Source organism: Polyodon spathula, chromosome 48 (genome assembly GCF_017654505.1).
Source record: "Polyodon spathula isolate WHYD16114869_AA chromosome 48, ASM1765450v1, whole genome shotgun sequence".
NCBI classification, from domain to species: Eukaryota; Metazoa; Chordata; class Actinopteri; order Acipenseriformes; family Polyodontidae; genus Polyodon; species Polyodon spathula.
The window spans coordinates 826,907-838,865 of NC_054581.1; positions in this window are offsets into that span (position 1 = coordinate 826,907).

Below are 11,959 nucleotides of genomic sequence, written 5' to 3' on the forward strand. Positions count from 1 at the left end.
TTTTTTTTTTTTTAAATTGTAAATGGTGTTTTTTTTTCTTTTTTTCCTACAGAAAAACTAAATAAAATTTATGACCGTTTGGAGTAAATAGCTTTGGGAATATAGACCAGTAAACAATACATATAGACCTCATTATTAAACCTATATAAATAAACATCTTTATAGTCTACCTGTCTGATATCAGCTGCCCAGTCTATTATTATTATTATTATTATTATTATTAATTTGGCAGGCGACTTGCACTTGCTAACAGCGTTGCAATGCAAAATTAATATTCTAATAGTTTACAGTAGGTGCAAATTATGCTCATAGAATACAACAGGATTACAACAATGTATGCCTATAATACATAATAGCAGTGCAATTGTGCAAGGCAGTGAGAGACGGAGGTGTCCTGAAGGATTCTCGTAGCTGGTTCCACCACACAGGGGGCTGGGGAGGAGAAGGAGTGGGCTGGGGAGGTTGAGGAGTGGAGGGAAGGCATGCCCAGTCAGCCAGAAAATGAGGAGTGAAGCAGGGGGGGAGAGACACGAAGGGATTGGAAGCTATAATGCTGCCTTTGATGAGCTGTACAGGGAAAAAATGGAAACACACACGCCTCGACAGGCACGCCCGATGTCTCCAGAATCTGTGTCAGGGTGGAGGGTGGGCACGAACTGGCGCCCCACAACCCAGCGTTTTAACCGCCATGCTCATTTTCATCTGTGGTTTCAGAGTTATCAACTTCATGGCAGGATTGACTCCTCATCTACCTGTAAGGTTTAGTTAGACCCCTCGCTGAAGTTTTCAAAAGAGCCCCTGCTTAGACCAGTGTAATTCTCAGAACACCATCTCATTGGCTGTCCAGTTTGCATTGCATCACATTGTAACTGATGGAATCTGACTGTGCTTTTAGCGTGATGTCACCGAGAGGTCCAGGGAAGCTGCAGGTAACCAAGGAGATAGGGAGTGTGGGAGGGATCCGAGCTTGGGTAAGGCGCTTTTAAAACAACTCAAAGCACTGTCACAGCTCATAGGAAACTCAATGCCTCACAGCACTGTGGACTGTACAGAAACACTGCAAGCAGCGTGCAACAGGAAGGGAACACTATACTAATTGCATCTGAAGAGGTGTGTCAATGTTTATAAGAAAGACAACAGGTGCATTGAAATGAGGAAGTGTGTCACTGAGGGCTAACTCTCTGTTCCACTCTCCCCTCTTCCAAAACTGCACCCTCTCACTATAATTCCCTTTCACCCTCTCTATCTCTCCTTCCCTCTCCTAAGAAAAAAATTCACAATTTCGTTTCTTCTCCTCTCTCCCCCTCTCTCCGCAAATGAAGGGGAAAGAGGTGGGAGATAGGGAGAGGAGGGAAAGAGAGAGGGATCAGAGAGGAGAGAACGATGGGGAGAGTAGGGAGAGTGTGAAAGTCTTTGGGTTGGCTCGCTGGTTCCCTCAATAGCTTCTCTTCTCATGTAAATGCTGCTTTAGTCTGACTGTCATCCATCATGAGAAAGAATGGGCCCAGCATTCACTTTTACAAGCCTGCCATTCGCATAATCCCCCAGCCCACATTCAGAGAGCCAGCAGGGGGGAGAGGGGGGCAGGGAACAGGGGGGAAACTACCCCAGCTGGCCACCTGCACTGATGGTGAAAAATAACCCAAAATAACAGGGAGGCCTAGTGGTGAGGGACTGGGAGGGAAGCAGAGTGCTCTACTGGGTAGAGATGAGGAGGGACTGGGAGGGAGGGAGGCAGTGTGGCTCTAGTGGAGCTGAGGAGGGACTGGAAGGAAGGGAGGCAGTGTGGCTCTAGTGGAGCTGAGGAGGGTCTGGGAGGGAGGGAGGCAGTGTGGCTCTAGTGGAGCTGAGGAGGGACTGGGAGGAAGGGAGGCAGTGTGGCTCTAGTGGAGCTGAGGAGGGACTGGGAGGGAGGGAAGCAGTGTGGCTCTAGTGGAGCTGAGGAGGGACTGGGAGGGAGGGAAGCAGTGTGGCTCTAGTGGAGCTGAGGAGGGACTGGGAGGAAGGGAGGCAGTGTGGCTCTAGTGGAGCTGAGGAGGGACTGAGATTGTGTCGTCATGGTAGTTTTACCCTTACAGACCTTGCAAGTACAATACAGATGCTTCCTGGTACCTGGTCATTTCCTGCGCTGTATGTCACATGGTCTCAATACTGTTAGCCAATGGTAGCGAACCTGACCCAGGTAGCACAGTAAGCACTACCATGAAGAAACAGGAAGCTGTACAACTGTCTTTGAAAACTGTTCATATTCTGAATTTGTAAAACAAACAAGCAAAAGTCGTAATAATTATGTGTAATAAATATTACGAGTGCAGGAAATATTGCTGTTTGGGTTAACACTATGGTCTAATTCATTTCCCATCACTCAGACACAGGAATTGGAGCATTATATCTTGAGATATCTGTACCTTACATGTGACGATGGGGGGGGGGGAGGGGGGAACAAGGTCTCTCGCTCTCCCTCTTTCAGAGAGCGAGAGGGAGAAAGAGAAAGGCGCTCATCCACATGTGAATAGAGCCCTTTGTGTGCTCGCACAGAGAGAGCGGCATTGAGATTGGCGCTTTCCCTAGTAAATTAGGTAGCTTTGCAGACAAAAGATACCCTGGCAGTCTCGGAGAGAAGCTGAATAGATAAGACAGAATATGCAGAGAAGGCTTTGTCAGGGACATCTGGGAGCACAGGCTTGAGAGGGTACTTAACTACCTCCCCCCACCCCTCCCCCCTCCCCCCCCCCCTCAGAGAGTCTCTGAGAGACGAGAAGATATATAGAAGATAAAAGCAGCTACATTTTCACTCTTTGCCAGACTCCATGTCCTAGCTGTGTGATGTAATATAATATGCAATGAAATAATATTATATAATCTAACATGATATAAGAAAATACAAAACAGAACAATATAATACGCCATTATTAATGTGTCATGCAGCAGAGGCTTTTATCCAAAGAGACTTCCAGAGACTAAGGGGGTGAACTCTGCATCATCAACAACTGCTGCTGCTGCAGAGTCTCTTCCAATAGGACCTCGTTTTGTTTTACATCTGAAGGATGGAGCACAAGGAGGTGAAGTGACTCGCTCAGGGTCACAGTGAGTCAGTGGCTGAGCAGGGATTCGAACCAGGGACCTCTGGCTATCGGATGCTTTCTTTAACCAGTGGACGAGAGAGAGAGAGAGAGAGAGAGAGAGAGCTAGCTGTGGAGATTGCTGGCTGATGAAAGTTCTGAGGTGGTCCAGTCCTGCAGTGGGGATTGCTGGCTGATGAAAGTTCTGAGGTGGTCCAGTCCTGCAGTGGAGATTGCTGGCTGATGAAAGTTCTGAGGTGGTCCAGTCCTGCAGTGGAGATTGCTGGCTGATGAAAGTTCTGAGGTGGTCCAGTCCTGCAGTGGAGATTGCTGGCTGATGAAAGTTCTGAGGTGGTCCAGTCCTGCAGTGGGGATTGCTGGCTGATGAAAGTTCTGAGGTGGTCCAGTCCTGCAGTGGGGATTGCTGGCTGATGAAAGTTCTGAGGTGGTCCAGTCCTGCAGTGGAGATTGCTGGCTGATGAAAGTTCTGAGGTGGTCCAGTCCTGCAGTGGGGATTGCTGGCTGATGAAAGTTCTGAGGTGGTCCAGTCCTGCAGTGGGGATTGCTGGCTGATGAAAGTTCTGAGGTGGTCCAGTCCTGCAGTGGAGATTGCTGGCTGATGAAAGTTCTGAGGTGGTCCAGTCCTGCAGTGGGGATTGCTGGCTGATGAAAGTTCTAACAAGAAACACCTGGAGGTTGAAAAGAAGTCAAATATAATACAAAATAACATAGCAGAAAAAAATATAATCCAATAAATTATAATCTAATATAGCCATTTGTTGCTGTTTGTCAAAAATTAATAACAAGAACGATCTCAAAATGTAACAATAAAACGCAATCTGTTTATTGTTCTCTAATGCTTTGGTAAATGTGAGTTAAAATAACACGGAATGTAATAAAATCTAAGATAATTGTCTTCTTGTTTGGGTGTGATTTCATGTAATGCATGTCTCTACTCTGACATATCACAAGGTAATAACAAGCTCTTATCCACCTGTTAGGCAGGGAGGTGCCGCGTACGCACAGTTTCTTTCACACGCGGGGGGGGGGCAGAGGTCAGAGGTCAAGCCTAGGGGCCCAGAGGTCAAAGAGGCGCCTAACGAGGGTGGGAATAAGAAACGGCATTGCTGAGACGAGGAGCAGTGACTACAATCTCTGCCACAGCAAAACAGGTGCAGGAAAACAAAACAAATCATTTGAAACACTCCTAATTAACTCTCTAATACTCCCAAGTTAATTCACTGATACTGAAAGAGAGACCTTGAGCTTATTGGCTCTTGAGCAACGTTACTTTGATCTATCAAGTTGGCGCTTTTCTCATTTAAAAAACAGGAGTTAGCAGTGATAGAAAAGGCAGTGAACAGGTTTAGTGGTGGACCTAGGTGTCACTAGGCAAGCAAACGATCTGTTAGTATCACGGCAAAGGATACAGATGTGACCTACGTGAATTTTAGAACAAACTTTTAACCCTGTTCTAAAACTATTTTTAGAAATTACTCCATTTCAAAAGTTACAAAATCTGTTTTAATACTAAAAGAAGCTCGTAAAATTGTGTAATTAATCATAATAAACATAGCAATGTGTAATTAATCATAGCGAAGCATTGTACAGCCCAGATAGGTCTGGTAAAGCACAGAGAGGTCTGGTAAAGCATAGTAAAGCACAGAGAGGTCTGGTAAAGCATAGGGAAGCATTGTAAAGCACAGAGAGGTCTGATAAAGCATAGGGAAGCATTGTAAAGCACAGAGAGGTCTGATAAAGCATAGGGAAGCATTGAAAAGCACAGAGAGGTATGGTGAAGCATATTAAAAACCATGTTAATCTATGATAAATGTATAACCATTAGAAAAGCATGGGGAACTGTAAACTACAGTGCAACATGACTGTGATAAACAGGTATAAGCATTGCTCTGGGCATTCTTCAGCACCAGCCATTGACAGAATCAGAACCAGGCAACGTGTGGCAGAACCTCTCTCTTGTACTTTTTAAAGATGATTAGTTTTGATGTTGGTGCTGACAGGCTTGTTTTTAATGAGATGTGAGCAAGTCCAAAACAGCGAGAGGTCCCAAGTCGGGACATTGTCCCAGTGATGGAGACGGGCAAACTGGGACACAGAAGATCTGCAACGAGCTCCCATTACTGAGATGGCTCCGAGCTGCAGGAGCCCAGCCCGGTCACCAGCTTAACGATCTCCAATTAACACCTTGAAGCAATTTCTACCTGGAATTCATTCTGCATCCCATAATCACAATACTGCTTGTTTTAATGCAGTGTAGTAAAGCACAGAGAAGAGAATGAACCAGCCCCTTCTCAAAGTGAAGCACAGAGAAGAGAATGAACCAGCCCCTTCTCAAAGTGAAGCACAGAGAAGAGAATGAACCAGCCCCTTCTCAAAGTGAAGCACAGAGAAGAGAATGAACCAGCCCCTTCTCAAAGTGAAGCACAGAGAAGAGAATGAACCAGCCCCTTCTCAAAGTGAAGCACAGAGAAGAGAATGAACCAGCCCCTTCTCAAAGTGAAGCACAGAGAAGAGAATGAACCAGCCCCTTCTCAAAGTGAAGCACAGAGAAGAGAATGAACCAGCCCCTTCTCAAAGTGAAGCACAGAGAAGAGAATGAACCAGCCCCTTCTCAAAGTGAAGCACAGAGAAGAGAATGAACCAGCCCCTTCTCAAAGTGAAGCACAGAGAAGAGAATGAACCAGCCCCTTCTCAAAGTGAAGCAGAGAGAAGAGAATGAACCAGCCCCTTCTCAAAGTGAAGCACAGAGAAGAGAATGAACCAGCCCCTTCTCAAAGTGAAGCACAGAGAAGAGAATGAACCAGCCCCTTCTCAAAGTGAAGCACAGAGAAGAGAATGAACCAGCCCCTTCTCAAAGTGAAGCACAGAGAAGAGAATGAACCAGCCCCTTCTCAAAGTGAAGCACAGAGAAGAGAATGAACCAGCCCCTTCTCAAAGTGAAGCACAGAGAAGAGAATGAACCAGCCCCTTCTCAAAGTGAAGCACAGAGAAGAGAATGAACCAGCCCCTTCTCAAAGTGAAGCACAGAGAAGAGAATGAACCAGCCCCTTCTCAAAGTGAAGCACAGAGAAGAGAATGAACCAGCCCCTTCTCAAAGTGAAGCACAGAGAAGAGAATGAACCAGCCCCTTCTCAAAGTGAAGCACAGAGAAGAGAATGAACCAGCCCCTTCTCAAAGTGAAGCACAGAGAAGAGAATGAACCAGCCCCTTCTCAAAGTGAAGCACAGAGAAGAGAATGAACCAGCCCCTTCTCAAAGTGAAGCACAGAGAAGAGAATGAACCAGCCCCTTCTCAAAGTGAAGCACAGAGAAGAGAATGAACCAGCCCCTTCTCAAAGTGAAGCACAGAGAAGAGAATGAACCAGCCCCTTCTCAAAGTGAAGCACAGAGAAGAGAATGAACCAGCCCCTTCTCAAAGTGAAGCACAGAGAAGAGAATGAACCAGCCCCCTTCTCAAAGTGAAGCACAGAGAAGAGAATGAACCAGCCCCTTCTCAAAGTGAAGCACAGAGAAGAGAATGAACCAGCCCCTTCTCAAAAGTGAAGCACAGAGAAGAGAATGAACCAGCCCCTTCTCAAAGTGACAACCTTTTACACTTTTTAAAGTGGAGGTTGAGATCTGTCCGCAAAATCACTGCAGGAAGAGCGATACAGAAAAAAACAGAACAAGAAGTTCTCCGTCTGTGTTGCCTGCCTGACAGTGTGGAAAAATCAAGAAAAAATCAGAGGTGCCTTAAACAGTTGTAGCGATTGTATAAGAGGTACGAAAAGGGATTTCAAAGTCCTGGTTTGCTAAAGTTAACAGAAATGTAGCAAAGCGTCCAGTCCCGGCTCCAGTGATACAGAAGCTTGTGGAAAGCTCTAGGCTGTGTTAATCAAGTCAGCCTGACTGGACTCGCAGCGCCCTCTACTGCACATACTGCAAACCTGCACCTGCACACACAACACTGCCCCTTGCAGATGGAGAGAGTGATATGTAAGAGACATACATACATACATACAAATGTTACTGTGCACATATACAATCATTTTGCTTGTTTTCTTAGAAATGCATCATCTCTGCAGTGAATTGTGGGATTGTAGTCCTGGGTAAGATGTAACCACTTATTAAACGTGACAAAGAAATACATTTCCCAGTATGCACAGCGGCAGCTCTTAAAGAGTCTCCATGTGCTGCTGTAACTTACCTGTAATTTTCCTTTTCGTTGAGAACATCCTGACAACTTTTTACACTTATAACTTTAAAGTCTGTTCCAAAGCTCTTTTCACAATGACCGCTCTAGTGCACTGGGGTTTGAGATCTGTCCTCTAAATCTCTGCAGGAAGAGCGATAAACAAAAACAACAACAAACACAACAAGTGCTCCAGCTTTTCAGTTCCGTACCACGTCACGGGTCGTTATCGCTGCGTTACCTGTTTGGGCAATAATCCAGACACTGTCAGAGCACTAGAGCAGACATTTTGAGAAGAGCTTTGAAACGGACTTTAAAAAGTTGCCAGGATGTTAACAGTGAAAAGAAAAAGGCCAGGTCCGTTCTTTAAACGCTACATTTCTCAGAACCCAGCTACTCACTCAGTATTATACTATTGTACGTGCGTGATCCATGCAGAGGGTACAAAGCTTTTCAGTGTTGTCAGCATTTGATTTAAAAGAATGTTGTACCCATGCCTATACATTTTAGAAATACTTATTCATTGGCACTCAAATTGTCTATATGTTTGCAATGTTTACGTGTAATAAAACTGCACTATAATCAAATAAACATTTGATCTCAATTCAACTGTGTGAGCGACTTGTCATCATGCACTGAACAGTCATGACTGAACGGACCGAGAGAGATGCCTTTCAGCACCGTGTGGAGTCTGGGCCCTGTCAAGGCTGTGATCAGAGTGAACCGATCTTAAAGTGTGTTTTTCGTTGTGTGGGTTTAACGAGTTTTTTAAGATGTCTTTTTTTAATATGCGCTCTGGGCATTACAATGCTTCCCTGTGCTTGCTGTTGCTACACTTTTACTGTGGGAAACTTTTCTAAGGGTATGGATAATTAACAGGTCTGGCAAACGTGTGAATAACATTTGGTGCGTGTAAGTGAATGGCAGGTTTGATAACGAACGAAGCATGCGGGCACAAGCCCGATGGAGAGAACTATTGGCTAGTCGAGGCAGCTGTACCACGCTCGCTGGTTCCTTTTCTTATTTCTGCAATGCTTTTCCCTTTGGCAAGGCTTCACAAACGAGGGCGCCCAACGTAAAGAATTCTCTCGCCCACATGCCGTTTGGTTTCCCATTCGTTTAGTTTTTCATCACAGCCACGAAACTTGTCCCGTTTGATCTCAGCAAGGTTCACAGCAACATCGACAACACATCATGACAAGATGCTTCTAGTTAGTTCCACACAAGGGATCAATGTGAGACGATGCATTAGCCTCCCCTTCTATACCTGCGTTAGCTTCCCTGTAATGAAATCATGAGACTCATTGCATCTCATTACAGCAGCACTGAACTCAACCAGCCCGTCACAATGCAATAGCCAGCACTGAACTCAACCAGCCCGTCACAATGCAATAGCCAGCACTGAACTCAACCAGCCCGTCACAATGCAATAGCCAGCACTGAACTCAACCAGCACGTCACAATGCAACTGAACTCAACCAGCACTGAACTCTGAACTCAACCAGCCCGTCACAATGCAATAGCCAGCACTGAACTCAACCAGCCCGTCACAATGCAATAGCCAGCACTGAACTCAACCAGCCCGTCACAATGCAATAGCCAGCACTGAACTCAACCAGCCCGTCACAATGCAATAGCCAGCACTGAACTCAACCAGCCCGTCACAATGCAATAGCCAGCACTGAACTCAACCAGCCCGTCACAATGCAATAGCCAGCACTGAACTCAACCAGCCCGTCACAATGCAATAGCCAGCACTGAACTCCACCAGCCCGTCACAATGCAATAGCCAGCACTGAACTCAACCAGCCCGTCACAATGCAATAGCCAGCACTGAACTCAACCAGCACGTCACAATGCAATAGCCAGCACTGAACTCAACCAGCCCGTCACAATGCAATAGTCTGCAGGGAATACCACTCAGGGGTAGAAGGTGAGAGTCATAATGAAATGAGTCTTACATTGACGATGCAAAAAGCCCTTGTTTGGAAGCCTCTTTGCAATGGTCCTTTGCTCCGAACCAGTGGGGAGTCTTTAGTAGAGCTCTTTCAAACCCAAGGAGTTTGTATTTACAGATCGCAAGGGTCAGGTTTAAAACCAGTTTTACTTGTTACAACATGGACAAATGAATCATCTCCACTTGACTTTGATTCAAATGGCTTCGGTAAGGACTCTTCAAACTGCAATCCTGCTATGCGGGGGCATTATGAGAGAGGATCTAAAACATACCAGCAAACAGCCAAAAAAAGAAATCTATATATGTTTGTATTATATATGGGACACTGGAATTCAACCTAGCATTGCAGAATGACAGAAGATTTTGACGAGGAGGCAAAGAAACTGATGCACAACGATGAACATCAGCTATGAGATCTCGATTAACCGGAATGAGATGCGTTTGTTTCTCTCTCCTGATAAACTCCGCGCCCCGGACCTCACAGCTCGCTGCGTTTCAAAGCCTGCGGTGGATGAAAGCCACGCTGGCCTCCATGCGTGTCGGCACACAATAACACGCCAACCTGGTTTTGGTGCAAGATCGGAACTCGGATTAGCGGCCAAGTGAGTCCTTTATCAGACAGCATTGTTCGCTCTCCACACCTGCGAGACGCAGTCCGATGCACACTGGTGTGTGTGACTGCCTCTCAGTATGTGTTTCACTCTGCCTGTCTCACCGAGTGTGAATCAGGGTGTGTCTCAGCGCGTGCGTGGCGGTGTCTAGCGAGATGGGTTTAGGGTTATGTTACACTTGATGTGGCTTAAATACAAAGTTTTAAGACAAGACACAAAAACAGAGAGTGACACAGACAATTGAGAAACAGCTTTTTTTTTATTTTTATTGAATTTCCATTGAGATCAGTCTTATTGCCAAGAACAGTGGGACAACCCTGTATAACATTCTCCTCCCCATAGCATTACAGCTTGTACAACACACAGAAAGAACTGCAGCCAAACTGAGAACGCCACGCGCTCCTTCCCACCTCCCTTTATAAGAGTGCCAAACAAGGCTTCAACATCAAACACGTTCCCTTGAATTAATACTAGCAACATTATCACTCCCCCAAATCTTTAAAAATCAGTTTCTTCCCTCTTGAAACCGAAATCACTGCCCCCCCCAAAGGAGTTCTAACCAAGGTGTTGCAATCACATTCATTCCCTGCATTTATCGCAGCTCCCCTTTCAAAGCATGCTAGCCAAGGCATTCAAATCCATTTCATTTTCTCTTTACTAACACTGGCAACATTTTCACTGTTCCCCTTGAAAAACTGGTAACCAAAATCAATTTTCTTATCAGTTATTAGAATGAGAAACACATCACTGGTCCCCCTATGAAAGGAAAGATCATTCATTCATTCATTCCCTTGGTCTTATTAGCACTGGCAATACTATCAAAACAATGCTGAAGATGAAGTTTCTTCCCACTAACAGAGTTTGTGTTAAGAGGTAAGAAAATACATTTTTAAGCCTCAGTCAGCAATCTTAAAAGGGGCAGGATATTGAAATGTAATGCAGTTTTTAATGGGGACCCTTTAAATACCAAGAACATTTACCATACCTAATGCGGGGTAACACAGTGTGAGGTATCCCACAACGCTCCACAGCCTGTGTGTCTTTTATTAAGTGTAGCTTCCAGTCAACGCTCCCTTCGCTGTTACAGGACAGTAAGCAGCAAGGCTCTATTATTATTTGGAACCACTTATTTTTAAATACTGTACAGTGAATAAATAGACAAAAAGGAACCCCGATTTCTCTCTGCCCCTCGTAAACACCATCATTTTCCTTCGCTTCCTCACAAACACCTCCCAGTAAACCAGTAGGGACTGGTTTGAACTGGGAACCAGTTAACAGCACATTACGAACCCCTTCACGGCTCTGACAATAGATAATGCATTGCCTCTTGTACTTTTTATTCTAAACCATTACAGGCATCATTTACAGCTTTGATATAATCTGCTATTGGACTGTAAAATGCTTCTCAAAACACGCTCAGGTCTTCAAGCCATTTTCTTCCCTCTATTAAAACCTTGTATATTGTTCTCTTGTTTCTCTCTCCTTATATAAAAAAGGCAAAAAAAACCCCCATCACAATAGATTGACAGGCTGTTGCTTTCCCCTTTACCTCCTCACTTCCTATGCTGTAGGTCAGACTCGCTCCAAATCAGACCTACAGCACAGGAGGTACTAGGTACCACCAATCTCACTGTGCTTCAAAAAAAAAAAAAAAAAGAAATCTTGTTTCTAAAAATAAAATTAAAAACAGCTCTTCAGTGCAGTAGAATACTTCCAGTATGCAGGACATTGTCTCTCACCATCCACATCTGTGATAGCAGTGAAGATCTGCTGAATCACTTCCCTGATTGATTTAGTAGCCTTGATCACTACTCTGTCTTGGCATAGCTGCAATGCGTTCTCTCTGGCCAAACCAGAGAACAATGCGACCACCAATGGAACTAGTAAAAGGACTAATCAAAATACAAATCTTTCTTTATTTCTGTGCGTTGCCAATCACTGTGTTTAAACCAGCGTTTTACAATGTCGTCTTTTTTGCAGCAGTTACAAAAGAAAAAACGTTAAGCATCTGATTTTATTTTTAACGTGAACGCTTCAAACTTTGGAAGCCGGGGCTTATCCTAAAACAGGAATAAAAAAAAAGAAAGTATTTCAATTTTGGTTTCGCAGGGGGGGGGGGGGAGTTTACAGGTTTCATC